Source organism: Leptodactylus fuscus, chromosome 9 (assembly GCF_031893055.1).
Source record: "Leptodactylus fuscus isolate aLepFus1 chromosome 9, aLepFus1.hap2, whole genome shotgun sequence".
In the NCBI taxonomy this organism is placed as follows: Eukaryota; Metazoa; Chordata; class Amphibia; order Anura; family Leptodactylidae; genus Leptodactylus; species Leptodactylus fuscus.
Genome location: NC_134273.1, coordinates 18,885,599 through 18,903,381, shown reverse-complemented (window position 1 = coordinate 18,903,381; position 17,783 = coordinate 18,885,599).

The window sequence follows — 17,783 nt, the reverse complement described above, 5'->3', positions numbered from 1 at the left end:
TCTCCTCACTGCAAGTGCCAAATACACATGTTTCAAGGTGTTTTCCTACTGTCAGAGAGGTGGTATTGAGTGTGTAAAGTGTGTAGTTGTTAAGCTGTGATGTTGGGGTAATAGAGGGTCTTTGGTGTGTTAGATGCCCCCAGACATGCTTCCCCTGCTGTCCCAGTGTCATTCCAGAGGTGTTGGCATCATTTCCTGGGGTGTCATAGTGGACTTGGTGACCCTCCAGACACGGATTTGGGTTTCCCCCTTAACGAGTATCTGTTCCCCATAGACTATAATGGGGTTCGAAACCCGTTCGAACACACGAACAGTGAGCGGCTGTTCGAATCGAATTTCGAACCTCGAACATTTTAGTGTTCGCTCATCTCTAATTATGACGCAAGCCCGGCCCATGTGACATCTGGGATGTGACCACGTAGGCCTGAAGCCTGCTGGAGCCCAGGAGAGGTAAGTTACACAGTTTTTTTTTATGTTCTCTCACCTCTCCTACCCCTTTGATCATTATACTCCGGGGTTTGAAAAGACCTCCGAGTATAATGATAACAGTGATTGTGAGGTTCACGGGCTCATGGCCTTACTTACAGATCCCGACTCCTGCTCACAGTCTCCGCAGAAGGGGAAGCGCTAGTGGCTGCTAGCAGGAGAGTGGATCTGTAAGTAAATAGGCCCTGGTACCTGCTGGTTTCCTAAGGGAACCACTTTTTATGTGGATAGGTTTCCATTCAGGGGGTCCCCAAGCGGACTGCCTGAACGTAAACCTGAACGCAGATGTGAACCAGGCCTCAACTGAAATGAAGTGACATCCTGAGTTTAGTTCTACTGAACTTTCTTCTGTCCAGCTGATACATGGACCAGAGTTTAGCCATGTGAAACTTACCTTAGGCTACATTGACAATATGGTCATTGAAATTGGCCACCAAGAATGGATGAAATAGTCTTTCAACGTTCCTTTTCAACCACTGAGTCTATCCAGAAATGTTGAAAATGGGCAAAAAATAGACATGTCCTGATTTTTGACATAGCTCTATAGACTGTTCATCCAGCTCGAGACAGTTTTACATGTTCATGTGAATAAGGTCTTAGAATAGTGACACACAATGAAACTGATTTTAGGAACATTTTTGTTATAGACACGTGTAAGACTTCTCAATGCATTAATCTATAATTGGTTGAAATTTCCCTTTAATGCTGTGATAACTTCACAGAGCCATTTGTTTCATCTTGCACGTTTCCGATATGGCGTGCAACTTTATAGAGCAACTTCAGACAAACTGTGCATGCCCAGGAGCGGTGCTATACATTTGCATAGAGCTAGTGAAGGGTGACTGGGCAGGGAGCCACTGCACATGTTCCAGCATTGGTGCCCTGATAGCCTGGGCAGAATAACACATAACTCATCGGTGGTGGTGGATTCCATTGGCACCAGTTAGAAAACACAGATGGGAACATGGAAAGCCAAATCACAAAAACACAACATTTTTTAAAAATAAGGGTATTCGACAAAAACCTTCTATTTATATTCTCTGTCATGTGAACTGGCTTTGCTCCGATGGTATTACCCCTTTAAGGTAAACTATGCTAATAGAAGATGTAGACGACCATGTCAGCTTTGAATATCAATGTGGCATGAGATAATACGTGCCTCGGGCTTCAATGATGTCACCGGCTTCGAGATATTAGAACTTATGGCTAAATTGATTTGTACAATGGAAGTAGTGACGGAATTTGTATGGTAGGATGTATTTAGGTGGAAAATATTCTGCCTATTTTTATTCCGCTATTTTTTTTTTTTTTTTTAATAATGTGCGAAGACTGAATCATCTAGTGGTTATCTCATTACGGAAACGGGAAGTATCTGTCCCAATGATCAACTGTCTGCAGCTCTTCTTATTAGAAACAGTATCATCCTTGGCATGTTCCCAGGGCAGGGATATATAGTCTTTAATCAGACACATATTTGAGGGATTATTGGGTCGGAGGAATCTGTATACAACTTGTCCAGGAAAGCTATTAATGCAAATGGCTTGTTGAGAGTTTTGGAGGAAAAGTCACGTTTTTTGCCAGGCGGCGGTCTACCTAAGCTCGAGACTTTATTGCCCGTTGAATACATAACATTTATAATATTTGGAACATAAGGGGAGCGGGTTAGACCGCTTTTATCTCGGCAGACAATTAAGCCAGGTAAGTAATTCTATGTTCTGAAGGCTTTTTTTTTTTTTTTTTATGAAAAGGTTATGTGTTCATTTGCCGCAAAACTTCAAAAAAATTATAAAGGTGAAATTCTCTTAGTTAAAGTTTTGCGAAACAATATTTGAAAGGTCAGCGGCACTCAACACAGAACACTGCTTTAATATATAACTAATTTGGGGAAATGCTGCGTTTTTTAAAGGTTATCGAGTAGTTTCGAGCTTCAGGATTGTTTTGTAAGGGATTAATGTTCTGGATATTTAAAAACTGCTCCGTCTAAAACCCTCATTAGTAGGTAATGCTCTTGTTTCAGGTCTCCTCCATGGAAAGACGTATACAGGAGAATGTCAGCAGACCTTTCTGCAAATGAAATATGTCTGTGTGTCAATTATATACTTAACTCTACTAGTTAGACACTACAGGAACACTTGTAGTCATACAGATTCCTGAAATTTTTGGAAAACCTACATAATATAAGGCGGGATAGATTTCCCATTGACATGCCACAGGCCAGATCTCATATAGATAAGGCTATGTTCACATGTGCTAGGTTTTAGAGATGAGCGAGTAGTGTTCGATCGAGTAGGTGTTCGATCGAATACTACGGTATTCGAAATACTCGTACTCGATCAAATACTACTAGTTGTTCGAAGTTTAAGGTTCGATGCAGAACCAGCATTGATTGGCAGAATGCTATACATTCTGCCAATCAATGCTGGTTCTTCTCTTACCTTAAGAAGTCTTCTCCGTGCAGCGTCCCCGCGGCGTCTTCCGGCTACAATTCACTCTGCCTAGGCATCCGGCCTAGGCAGAGCCGACTGCGCATGCGCGGGCATGCCCTTGCATGTGTAGTCGGCTCTGCTCAGGGGCGGGCTGGGCAGAGCCAACCGCTCATGCGCAGTCGGCTCTGCCTAGGCCCCAATGCCTAGGCACAGTGAATTCCAGCTGGAAGACGCCGCGGGGGTGCTGCGCTGGGAGAAGACTTCAAGGGGAATCCAGCCCGACCATCACTCGTGGACTTGGTAAGTATAATGTTATCGAATTTTGCGTACCCCTGAAATGAGCATTTCCCCCATAGACTATAATGGGGTTCGAAATCCGTTCAAACAGCCGAACAGTGTGCGGCTGTTCGAATCATATTTCGAACCTCGGACATTTTAGTGTTCGCTCATCTCTACTAGGTTTCTATCACTCCTTCATGGACAGAAACAGGGGCATCCCTATAGAAGGTGTAAGAGTTGTGCTTTGAGTTTGGTCCGAAATTCTTTGGAAGTCCAGAGGTTCTTCAGCCCTATAGGTAGAGTCCGGTTCTATAAATTTTATGATTGTTTTTGAGCCTTGTTACAGATTTTGCATTTAGGCCAACAAAATTCACTTTGAAACATTGGCTAAAAAAGTATAAAGAATAAACTTTTTTAATCCATTGAAAATCATAGAGATTCAGAGCATGGTCCCTGTAAAATGTACCCCATGAGACCCATTGGTGCAAAGCCTTACTGCCAGCACTGGGGTATAGCTAGAGAGGACCAGAGGTAGCCATTATACCTAGGTCTTGGAATATAGTGGGTCCATAGGTGCCTCTACCAACCCAATATTATAAATGGTACATTGTAAGTGGGTACTTGTAACAATCAGATCTTGCAATGGGGCCTCAAGTTAGGAGCTTCAAATTGACATACCGTGTGCTTACTGGCAGCAAGAACATGGCTGTCAAGTTATGCTGGGAGTTGTAGTTGTGAAACCGATAGAGGACTAAAGTTTGGACATCTTTGACTTACCAAGTAGACATTGAAGCAAATGTCCAATGATATTTACCAACCCTAACCAAGTTATGATTCTTATTTGGTGATGTCTTTGGAGAGATCTACTGAAGACAAGGTGGAATGATTAAAGAAGTTGAAAGAGGAGTCAGTGGTTGGATTGGTTTTATAGGAAATGGAAGAGATTTCTGAACAGTCACAGAAGAGTAGGTCGTCTTGAGCAAGGACATTAGTGAAACAATTGTGTTCTTCTCAGTCCAGTGACTTTTACAGTGCATATGTGACCTTTCCATCAGGTCAGTTTGACAAACCTCTACTTTACTAGTATGAATAAATAGTCCACACAAGCTCAAGAAACCACCAAATCCTTTAACACTTAACATGTAAGAATCATTTATTTGACTATGGGTCATGAGTTTGGGGTCACCAAAGTATCATCTGCCATACAGGAGCACATTCTCTGGAGCACTAAATCATTCTTCACCATTTGGCCGAGGGGGGGAAGGATGATGGAGTCCATGAGAACACTTTCTTCTTAAATTTGTGCTGCTATTCTTGGTCTATTTGGTTTAATATGGATTTCTTAGGCTGCTTGCAGTCTCCAAAGAATCTAATGGTGATGGCGCATCGACTCCAAAGGTGACTTTAATTCAAGAACAGGCAATGTTTTGACCTACGTAAGATTTTTAAGCCCTGGAAACAGGTTGATCCAGGCCTGTTTGAAAAAAAGTCTAGCCAAGCTAAAAAAGTTTGGATTAAGCATACATGACAGCTCTCCCGGAACATCCACCAGGCTTCCAAAAACAGGGGTCACCTCCCAAACTCCCGGAAGAGCAGGCAAGACTCCCAGGACTTGAGGAATGCTCTTGTACATGTTGGGGCTAGAAGCCACTTTGTAGCGAATGTGGGCACGTTTCAAAAATTATGTGACCTTTAGGGTTGAGCCGATCTGGAAATTACAGGATCAATTTTAAAATCCGATTTCCCATCATTTTCGGCCGATCCCGATTGTGAAATTTGCTCGATCGCTGATCGGAATCCGATCTTTTCCGATCCCAATCGCTCAACCATAGTAACCTTTCCTCTTCAATATGATAATGTAAAGTCCATACAAATGGTCAACTGGCCTTCACAGAGACTTGATCTCAACCCCATAAAATATTTTTGGATAACATTGGAATTTCATTAAACAAGTTCAAAGAGGGCTTGGATGCCTTTCCTGAAGAGAACAATATTACGGGTGATGGACTCTAGATTTTAAGGACATGTTGGGTTTTTATACTGACTGCCAGATTGGAGTCAGGAAGGAATTTTTCCCCTGAAATGGGGCAATTGGCATAATCGTCATGAGGTTTTTTGCCTTCCCCTGGATCAACACTGTAGGGCATTGTAGGGTTATAGGTTGGACTTGATGGACTGATGTCTTCATCCAACCTCACCTACTATATGTAACTATATGTAACTATATGTTACCTATGAACTGGTCTCGAATTCCAACCTCATCAATATTCTGATGTTTCATATTGAGGTTTTTTCATACTTTTTTTTTTCAACACAATGTACATTTCAATAAAACTAATCCTTAAAAAAAAGTTGCATTAAAAAAATAAATAAATTCCAAAATTACCAAAAGTAATTGACAGTAATTGAATGTAATTTTATCTTGTAAACGATTTTTTTTTTTCCGCCGTGGTGTCTCCGAGGATGCACCGGCGGGAGCGATAACATTTTTTATGGTATTTTCGTTTTCAATAGGTCACTGTGTTTAGTTTTGTTTACAAATTGGTGTCCTTAGAGAAAATCGAAGTTGACAGTGTATATGAAAAATATTGATCCCCCACCAACGACAGTGGCACCTGCCAAGAGTTCAACCTGCTGATGAAATGTTCTATAGATCTGATATGAACAGAGGAGCAATAACGGCAGCAATTAACATGACACTTCACAAAAATGCAAAGAAATCAGGACAAGCTAAAAAAAATATTTCAATGTTTTTGAAAAAGGATTATTGTATGGGATGAATGCTGAAAATATTCCCACTATTATCTACAAAGGTTAGAGAAAATATATTAACTTTTCTGCTGTACCCCCCTAACCCCTCCAGTGATGATGCTGCTGTGAGTTAAGAGGTCACAATGCTTGAAACCAATGGGATGGAAGTCTACTCTGAATTTTCGTCCTTCTGCGGTACAAGGAACTGTATCAAGGCTTCGAAACACATTCTTAAAGGGATTCTACCATTAAACTACTTTTTTTTCTAATGAAAGGCTATTCATCTCCTACCTTTAGACATGGTCTCCGCCGCGCCGTTCCGTAGAAATACCGGTTTTAACCGGTATGCAAATGAGCTCTCCGCAGCAATGAGGGCGGGCCATTTTTGGGTAGCCGCTCTTGCAGTTCAATACAGGAGCCGGCCGGCAGCCATTTTGGGGTAGCCGCTCTTGCAGTTCAATACGGGAGCTGGCCGGTGGCCATTTTGGGGTGGCCTCTCTATAGAACTACAAGAGAAAGAGAAGCCAGAAGAGGCGGAGTTGCTGCAGAAGAAGGAGGCGGCGCAGGAAAGAGCTCTCGGGCAGCAATGGGGATGCGCTCATCGGCCTTTCAGCGCTGGGGCCCGCCCTCTTTGCTCCTGAGAGCTCATTTGCATACCGGTTAAAACCGGTATTTCTACGGAACGGCGCGGCGGAGACCACATCTAAAGGTAGGAAATGAATAGCCTTTCTTAAGGCTATTCCAGGTGTTCCACCTTTAATATTGTGGTGATCCCAGCAGGTAGCCGAATACCGATCACCTGATAATATATTAAGCTATTGGCATCCTTTCTAGTGTTAGGAAAGCCCCTCTAAAATGTACAAGTGTTCCAAGCTTTATTTATCAGAATTGTGGAATACCAGAGATCCTTTGATGCCCCCAATGAGTTTGAAGCCCGCCCTGACCGTGATGCTCAAGATTCAATGATTACCCCACTGCAAGATACCAGTAAAGCGCCAGATACCAAATACGTCTTATGGAGTCCAATCCTAGACATGTCACACCTGTTTTGGCATGCAAAAGCATTTAAGTCTTAAACAAGCGACCTTCATGATAGGAGGTAGATGGTTATAGCTGATTAAAATATTATTTATGCATTTTATATTTGGCTGGAATGTTACGTTTAATAAGTGCGTCAATATAATAAAACAAAGAACCAAAGACCATGAATCTAAACAATTGCACTCACAATTTTGCTAACAATAAAGGCAGAATGTGGGCACCTTTGGTCTTTCCTTAGGCCAAGCTGATAGATAGATAGATAGATAGATAGATAGATAGATAGATAGATAGGAGATAGATAGATAGATAGATAGATAGGAGATAGATAGATAGATAGATAGATAGATAGATAGATAGATAGGAGATAGATAGATAGATAGATAGATAGATAGATAGGAGATAGATAGATAGATAGATAGATAGATAGATAGATAGATAGATCTGACATAGATGATAGATAGATAGATAGATAGATAGATAGATAGATAGATAGATAGATAGATAGATAGATAGATACTGTAGACAGATAGATAGATAGATAGATAGATAGATAGATAGATAGATAGATAGATAGATAGATAGATAGATAGATATGCCTTTAGATAAAACACACATTCTATTCAGGGCTCTGTAGTACAATAATTTGTGATACATAATAGTGATATAATGGTACGTCGGGGCTCCTTCCAGTAATGGTGTCCATTATGTGCCGTTCAGCACTGTCTCTCACTCTGTATCGGTGCGCTGCTCGCTCTTCTTTGCATTGTGTTGTGTTCGGCTTACATTCTCAGCCACTTGAGATAATAATTTATTGACTGTGGTTTTGCAGCAGTTTAATTTACTGACTATAAGAGGAGATTGGGAGACAGAGAAGTGGAGCTTAAGCAGGTTATTTAGAAAGTTTCCTGGCATTAGACTGGACCAGAAGAGGTGAACTTCACCGGAGACTGTAAACATATTGGTAAACAGCAAATACATGAATTTACATGTCATGTCCTCAGACGTTACAAGGAGAGACTGGAAGGTAGAAACAGTCATTAGCAAAATGTAGGTTAATTTGTCCAAAATGTGGAATTACCTTTGGTGAGCGTTCACTTGCGCATATAGGGAATTGCTTGAGTATCCATCATGTATCTTTCTAAATTATAAATAATATCTTACCGCATTTAGGCTTATGCTGTTCCCCAAGGCTATAGTGTGCACCGAAAATCGGCAGAGGAAAAAATCCTGTACAGAGACCTTTTTTGTGTGTTGGTTTGACGGACACCGAATGCATCCCATTATAATCAATAGGGTCCACTGGACTCTCACTGCTGTTTTAGTGGTTCATCTTTTTATTGTTCAAGTTCTCGAGCAATAGAGAGTCAACGCTAGTGTGAACCTAGTGTTGTATTGCTAGGACGCCTATGCTTAAAGAGGACCTCATGAATATGTGGTGTTATATACTGCTAGAAAGCCAACAATGCGCAGAATTCAATGCACTGTCAGCTTTCCCGGTGTATGCTCCAGGGCTGGAGATATCAATTCCACTAATTTTGGCACCGATATCTCCCCACTGTCAGTATGGCCTTCTTCATAGTTCAGGGTCATTGCTGTGCTGGGAGGAATGTCCCCCGGACTATACTTATCCATAGCCATATACTGTTAGAGGGGGTGTTCCTTACCACCCAGCGATGACACCGAGCTATGATATACGCCCTTCTGACAGTTGGGAGATATTGGTCCCAAAATTAACGAACTAATATCTCCACTACCAGGGCACATACCTGAAAAGTCAACAGTACTATAAATGTAGCGCACTGTCAGCTTTCTAGAGGTATATAAAATTGCATATTCATGAATTTAAAGGATTTTCCAGCGGTATGATATTGAAGACCTATCTTTAGGATAGGCCATCAATATTAGATCAATAAAGTTCTTCGCCTAGGTTCCCTGCACCAGCTTGCAGCACTTGGGGTTGTTCCGCTTCCTTTATTCAGGCCAGTGACTTGAGATCCATTGGTCACATAGCCATGGTATAACATAAAAAGCAGTAATATTCACTTTGCCAACCCCCTGCTGTTTTCCATTCAGACATATCTCAGGCCCTCTACCAGTCTCTGTCTTTGGTCTTCAGTGATATGTTGACTGGCCACAGTGATGACTGTAGTCAACGAATCAAAAATCAATAAGGGCTCTTAAACAGCTTCTCTCACCTCCTCCATCAACTCCAACTTTTTGTATCTTTTAGTGGGCGGTGTTCCATTGATTCAGGTTAAGAAAGCTAGTTTTCTCTAGCCCCGACTGTTCATGAACAATCGGTGATTGCTATTTTAGGAACCTGACCTGGTAGATTCATTACTGTCCTAGATTGGAGCAGATATCTGAGACTGCCCACCTGACAGTAGAGCCTTATTAGAAAACTGGGTGATCAAACTAACAACAACAATTGCTCAAGAATGGCGAGGGCCGGAGAAAAAATTCCAACTGCATCGGAATGAGTGGAGTGGGATTGAAGGATGGAAATTAGTTGTAATTGTTGAAAGATCCTCTTTAGTTCTGGTAAGGATACGGCAGGGATTGAAGCCACTAGTCTGGCCAGAATTATGACTTAACCCCTTTTGAAAGGACATTGTGGACAAAAGTGGTTTCTACTAGTCATGGGGGTGGAGCATGGCACAAAGAGAGACTTCCTGTCTCAAGCTCCACCCCCCAGACTCTGCATTAGGCAACACAACACACAATGTATCAGTTTTGCTCTTCCACCAACGATACGTCCATGATTTTTCCCTTTTCTAGAATTTTCTTGAGGCTTTTCTAATTTAGAAGAACCAATTCTGTTTATTTCCTGAGCAATTTAACACAGCAAAGATATTAATACACTTGTGTTAAATTGTATCCTGCGTTTAAATACTCTATGGAGGAAACCCTAGACCCCTGCTTAATTGCTGCGAGAGAATAGCCTGATTTCTTCAAGATTAGGCACATACTTGCCTACACTTTGACCCCCGAGTGCCTCCTTCAGAATTAATCTCCTAAGGTTCTGGGATTTGCTTTACACATGGAGCATAGTCACTTATTAGGAGAGGTGTCTAATAAAATGAAATTACTTACCAGACTCTTTCCTGCCTCTTTGAAATTTGTTCTCTTTCCTCTACTTCACACATCTTTTAACAAGTCGTTTTAATCTTTCACTACTTGGAGAGCCGGTTCTGCATGGCTTCCTTGCCTTGGCAGCAGCAAAGTGGTTAATTAACAAGTGAGGCATTCATTGTAGACGTTTTTCAATCTATTTATTTCAAGACAGATGATTTAGAAAATTAAAGAAAAAAAAACGGCTGAAATAATAAGAAAATCTTTTGACGGTTTTGGAGAGTTATCTAAGCAAGAAGAAATGTTCGGCTAAATCTCTTCTTCGAATGAAAGCCAATACAATGAGGTTCTATAGATGGGTCACGGATGTGGAGATTGTAGGAGTCGCGTTATGTTCACCCGAGCGATTCGCGGAACTGCGCGGGATACATTTTTTTTACAAACTCATTCGCCTTGATGATGAAAATGGACCAGAGAGCTCGATCTGTGAAAAAATACACAACCTAGAAACTTGTCTCTTACGGAGGGTTCACAATTAGGAATTTGACCAGTGGTGGAACTAGGAATGGTGGGACCCCGTGGCGAACTTTTCACAGGGGAGGATACAAACATAAAGACCACTGTTACTTACCTCTCCTGGGCTCTGGTGCACTGCCTGCCGATGCCAGCCATCTTCAATGATGGAAGAGATGTGACTTGAGTTGAAACTTGCGTCACAATGCTTAAGGATCCAAGCCCTGGCCCAAATGACATTTGTAATGTCACACAAGTAGGCGTGAAGCGTTCCGGAGAGTAGGTGAGGTAAGTAACAGTGTTTTTATGCCCCCCCCCTCCCCTAATCATTATACACTGTGATATCTTCAGTGGTTGTCCTCTCATTTTGTTCACCTATTTTGCCCCTTGTATTGATAATGACTGGCAATTTCAATAGGTTTTCTGATGCATTTTTTATACTGGGATAGACCATCAATATCAGACCAGTGGGACATCAATACCCAGAATAACTATACCTATTACTTCAATAGGAGCAGAGTTGATTCTGGCTCCGTCCACAGCAGTAGTTTCTAGAGATGAGCGAGTAGTATTCGATTGAATACTACGGTATTCGAAATACTCGTACTCGATCGAGTACCACTCGCTATTCGAATGTAAAAGTTTGATGCAGAACCAGCATTGATTGGCTGAATGCTATACAGTCAGCCAATCAACGCTGGTTCTTCTCCTACCTTTAGAAGTCTTCTCCGTGCAGCGTCCCAGCGGCGTCTTCCGGCTCTGAATTCATTCTGCCAGGCATCGGGCCTGGGCAGAGCCGACTGCCCATGCCCGCTTGTAGTGCGGACATGCGCAGTCGGCTCTGCCCAGGCCCGATGCCTGGCAGAGTGAATGAAGAGCCAGAAGACGCCGTGGGGACACTGCAAGGAGAAGACTTCTCGGAGGATCCAGCCCGACCATCACTCGTGGACTTGGTAAGTATAATTTGATCGAACGTTGCCTACCCCTGAAACGAGCATTTTCCCCCCATAGACTATAATAGGGTTCGATATTCGATTTGAGTATTCGAATATTGAGGGGCTACTCGAAACGAATATCGAACCTCGAACATTTTACTGTTTGCTCATCTCTAGTAGTTTCCAGTGCCCATATGCAACAGACAGCTGATCAGTGAGGGATCCAAGTGTCATGATGGGGCTACAAGTGAAAAAAAATAGATCTGGCTTGTATGAGGGGCAGAGTTTCTTTCAACCATTGCAGATGGGGTTGAAGCCTAATGGGGCATATGACAATATGCAGTGCCATGCGTCCTTATGTCACATGGTACATGTATCTGATGTGTGGGGAGCATGAGATAGATCAGGGATAGTATTCAGTATAAGGTTAGGTTCACATCTGTGTTGGAGTCTCGTAGAAGTCTCCACCGCAGATTCCGTCTAAAATCAGAGGACGTGGAGGACTTTTCACTCCGCAGGTTTCAGAGTAAACCCAATGGACATCCCACAGACCCCATAGTGTCTGCATGTAACTGTTTTTGTAGTCGAAGGGATCTCCTTTTCTTGGGTACATAGGAGAGCCGAATGGAAGAGAAACAAACACTAGTGTGAACCTAGCGTCACTTGGTTTTTATTCACTTGGCACATTTTTTATCTAGGAGTCCAGTGGGTGGTCCTAATCAGTGATTGACCGCTATCTTTGCATACAGTCGTATAAATAGCTGTCAGTCACTGAATAGGACCGCCCACTGGACTCCTAAGATATTGATGAATAAAGTACAAGTTCATAAAGCTATATATTAATTCACTCAGCTCCTCCTGCTCTATAACATACCGTCAGCGGATCATACACCATATAACCACACAAGAAAGGTTCCCTTTAAATACCTATAACCCTATAGTATTAATCCCATTTGGCGAAGCCTACACAGAGGTCATCTTGTTTGGGGACCGAGAAGCAGATGTCTCGCTTTTCATAAATGTTCTTGGTTACAAAGAACTTTCTTCATTCTTTGATCTTTCCTCTAAACACTCTAATGAAGCGGTCGAGCCTTGTTTACAGTCAACGTCCCATTTATCTATGGCGGTCATCACATGGTGGATTTCCAAGCAGACCTCCAGCGATCACACAAACACCCTGTATACGCAACCTCTCGGTTTCTTTCCAGATGCCCCTCGTTGCCACAAACAGACAAACAGAAATACAAGAAAAATGTAACATCAAAGAACCTGAATATCAAGTTCCATTTAAAGGAACCGCGCCGCTCGGGTTGGTAGAAAATTACACTGCAAATGTATCCAGTCTTAAAGTGACATTATCACAATTTTCTCCGTTTCAGCAGAACACCCTTCAAGAAGATCACCTTCCCCCATCTGGATCTTGTTGTTATTCCTGTCTACTTGACATTATAACTATGAAGGCATTTGACTCCTATTCAATTACCAGTTCGTGTAGCATTCAGCAAGAACCCGGGCGCTCTCCGTACTTAATGTAGAACATTTCGTGTGGGTGGATGGTAGTTATTTTGTGTTAAATGGTCTTTTTTTTGTAAAGTCAGAGTTCTGCCCTTGAGGAAATAACTGGAATACCCTCCGGCGATGCAGCAGAGTTTGTGCTCTACCAAAGAATTGAGAATGAAAAAAAAAAAAAAATCAGATTTTTTTTAAATGAAACGTCTTATTAAGCCGCCATTAAGCTAAATTATACCAAATATGCACTCAGAATAAGTAATGATAATTTCAGGTTGCCTGCTGAAATGAAGGTCTGCACCGGCTGAAGGACCGATAATTGTTTAATAATAAATACATTTAACATTGTCACTCACCAAGGTGAATTTTTTTTTTTAATGCAGCGATGAAATATTATGCAGTTACAGTAAAATATCCCCCTGTGTTTGCGATTCATTCAGGATATGGGAATATTAAGGCTGCATTTACTCAGGGCAGGGTCAGAGTAACTGCACTACATGTACAATATGTCTATAGCGTGTACAGCACCACATGGCATCTACATGGGACTGTATACTAGACCTAGACTATATACACAGAGTGCCACAGGGTGGTAACCCAATGAGACGCTTTATTCTAGCCTGGAAGTAATGCTACAGAAGATATATAGACACATCAGTATAGTCTGGCCCATCTGACCTCATGGCCCTCTAAGCCTTAAACACAAAGATCAAAGATGGTCTTAACAGGTGACTTTGTTCTACTTCAGAGCCTGAAGTCTATAAATGAGTTTTATCTATATAGATGATTGATTAGATATATAAAATAGATAGATAGATAGATAGATAAATGATAGATAGATAGATAGATAGATAGATAGATAGATAGATAGAGAGATAGATAATAGATAGATAGATAGATAGAAAGAAAGAAAGAAAGAAAGAAAGAAAGAAAGAAAGAAAGAAAGAAAGAAAGAAAGAAAGAAAGAAAGAAGATAGATAAATAGATAGATATGATAGATAGATAGATAGATAGATAGATAGATAGATAGATAGATAGATAGATAAAAACAGGCAGCATTCCAATATCCATTAATATAATCTGGACTTTTATTCCATGCACAATGTCTTAATTCACAATCCAAGAAACTTGAAGGATTTCTAGAGCATGAGCAGCATTGCCCAGCATGGAATAAAAGTCCACATTATTTTATTGTTCATATTTTTGTCCATTCTTGGAGGATTTATTGGCAGTTGCTGGGGAAGAATAGTTAGTTAGATAGATAGATAGATAGATAGATAGATAGATAGATAGATAGATAGATAATTAGATAGATAGATAGATAGATAGATAGATAGATAGATAGATAGATAGACAGACAGACAGACAGACAGACAGACAGACAGATAGATAGATAGATAGATAGATAGATAGATAGGAGATAGGTAGATAGGAGATAGATAGATAGATAGATAGATAGATAGATAGATAGATAGGAGATAGATAGATAGATAATTAGATAGATAGGTAGATAGATAGATAGATAGATAGATAGATAGATAGATAGATAGATCGATAGATAAAAAGTCCCATGATCTATTTTTTTTTTTATTAAGGATTTGGATTATAAGAAAATAGAACAAAACACTGATTTACATTTCACTACAAAAACGCTGAGCTTGTCATGGGAAAAATGTGCAGCCCTGACGTCCCGGGTTCCATATAGCGCAGATTGATGTATGTAATTGCTGTACTAGTAACTGAATATTCTTTAACTTGGACACATCCTGCATATTCCCACAGATGACAAAATGCCAACCAGGGCTGCAATTCTCTCTCAAATTAACCATTCTTCTTTTTCCATCTCGATTAGACGACAGGATGGCATTATACCATGAATCACCGGGACACCTGCTCAGAATACTGATCTTTTAGTCTTTTTTAATTAAGTTCACTAGGTAAAAAAAGAAGGCAACCTAGTGATTTGTGTCTAATTTTCATTTGATATTCATTGCGGATTTTAACAAAGCATTGAAAAGTTTATTCTTTCTTTGCTCTTTTATACTTTATTAGATTAAAATTGCAACGGTGTTCATACATGGTCTTGTTGGAGGGCCAAGTAATAAAAGGCAGCAGGGACTCAGTCCTTTTTTTCTGCAATGTTTTAAGGTTGAGGCCCCACGTTGCGGAAACGCAGCTTTTTTTGTTGCAGATTTTGTTGCAGTTCTTTGAGCCAAAGTCAATAACGTTTATATAAGGAATGGGAAGTATATAGGAAGTTCTGATACTTCTCCCTTCTGCTCAATCCACTCCTGGTTTGGGCTAAAAAAAAAAGCGCAACAAAATCTGCAACAAAAAAAGCTGCGTTTCCGCAACGTGGGGCGTTAGGCAGGGGCCCCATGGGCTGGAAACGCTGCGATTTAGCGTTGAAGAATCGCGGCGTTGTACAGTACTTTCAAAGTGGATGGGATTTATGCGACTCCCATGCCCACTTTGTGGAAAAAATCACAGTGCGGACACGCTACCATCGCGGTTTTGAAAATCGCAGCATGTTAATTATATATACGGAAACACCGACGGCTTTCCCATAGATATAATTGTTATGGAAAGTCAACGCCGGAAAAGTCTGTGAACTTTCTGTTCAAAGCGCTGCGGGAAGAACCGCAATGCGTTCACGCCACGATTGTTCCCGCAGAGTTTTAGTGCGGCGGTTCCTGCCCATGGAGCCTTAGCCTTAGGGTGCATTCACACGGAGGAAAATGGTGCTGAATTTGGTGTAGAATATCTTAATAAATCTACTTATTGTCTTGTTTGTGCTGTTTTTTTGTGTTTTTAATTTTTTCCTATTTTTTATATTAATATTTATTTACATAAGAAAAAATATCCTTGTACCGTGTTAGCCAGTGGATATGAAATGATTTTTTTTTTATTTTTTTTAATTATTTACATTAATTATATACATTTATATTAAAAAAATATTTACATCAATTGCCTTATATTAATTCATAAATTCAGAATTTCTTGAAAAAAACAAAACAATGGCAAATAAAATGATTTTGCGGAATCTTTTTTTTATTACATGAAAAATTTCTATGGTAAAAAAAAAATATATATCCCAGGAGAATGTATTGAAACAGATGGCGAAAGCTTCCATTCCTAACCCGTAGAAATCGATGGGATTCACTCTGCATTTTTTAGATATGTCTTCAATAACATGAAGGAAGTATGATTCTTCCAGTTGTGCTCTATTATTCTTGTACTTGCAGATTATTGCCACGATATCCGCTCTCCCGCTTGCCATTCATGCGGATAAGATAGAATTACATTATTAAAGGTCGTTGTGAAGTTAAAATTAAAAAAAAAAAAAAAAGTGAAAAAAAAAGAAAAACAAAAACATTGACATTTGTTAGTTTTTGAATAGAATTGTTATTTTTCTCTTTTCGGTCTTAATTACAAAATGTAAAGCAAATGGCTGCTCTCCGTGTTCAGTGACCAATTAAATGACTTTAGCACGTGTTCAGCCATTTGTCACTATGTCAACAAGTGGTTTCCTGAAGATTTGATCCATACTTTCCGCCCATTATTGAACTGTGATTTATTGCCTTTTTCACGAGCCACTGCATACATTTTTAGTTTTTTTTTCAAGGTTTGTGCTTAGGAAGTAAGTCAGTAAAAGAGAAAATACCAAGGTTCTGTTATCCTGGGAATGTTTTTAGAATTTTACAATTTTACTTGGGACTAGGGTTGAGCCGATCTTGAGATTTCAACATCGATTTTAAAATCTGATTTCCGATCATTTTCCAGTCGATCTCGATCCCGAAATTTGCTCGATCGCTGATCAGAATCTGATCTTTTCCGATCCCGATCCTCAACCCTAATCAATGCTTTTCTATGGGAAAAGTCACTTTTAGGGCCAGTTCACATGGAGTAAACTGGCGCGCAATCTGGCACGTATACACGTGTCAGAGTTTGTGAGCTCAAAAAAGATCCCATTGATTTCAATGTGGGTTACGATTGTATAACGCGCGTAATTTTATGCACATAATTTTGCGGCCCCTTAGGGTTGAGCCGATCTTGAGATAACTCCGGCCTCAATCCCGCTGGAAAAGATCGGGATCGGAATTCCAATCACAATCGTGAAATTTACTCGATCGCCGATCGGAGTCCGATCTTTTCCGATCCCGATCGCTCAACCCTACTTGGGACTGGCTCTTTGGAGAAGGAATGCGAAATTTAATTTAATTTTGAAATTTGTTTCATGTGATTATTAAAGGGGTATTCCCACGTCACATACTCACTAGTCTTCGTTGCTGTAAAATCTTCTGTCTGCCTGCTTTGTTGCGTCATTGGTGGGCGGAGTTACATATGCAAAGCCAGTGGCGAGATGCCGCTGGCCCTGCGTGCACGCTCATAGATGGTGAGACCAGTCTAACCTTCACAATGCGAATACAGACCCGGCATCTGCTGTAATAGAGAGGCAGATGCCAGGGAGTGTAGACGCCAGCACAGTTGCCTGCAACATCGCTATGCTCCTGCCCTGCATGAAGCCAGCAGCGGCAGGAGCTCCTGTTATTCCGCTCCTCCGCCCCCCCCCCCCCTCCCCTCTGGAATAGCAGCATCGCTCCTGCCGCTGCTGGCTTCATGCAGGGCAGGAGCATAGCGATGTTGCAGGCATTTGTGCCGGTGTCTACACTCCCCGGCATCCGCTGTAATAGAGAAGCAGATGCCGGGGAGTGTAGACGCCGGCACAGTCTGTATTGGCGGTCCCTTCCCCCCAATGGGTAAACTATCC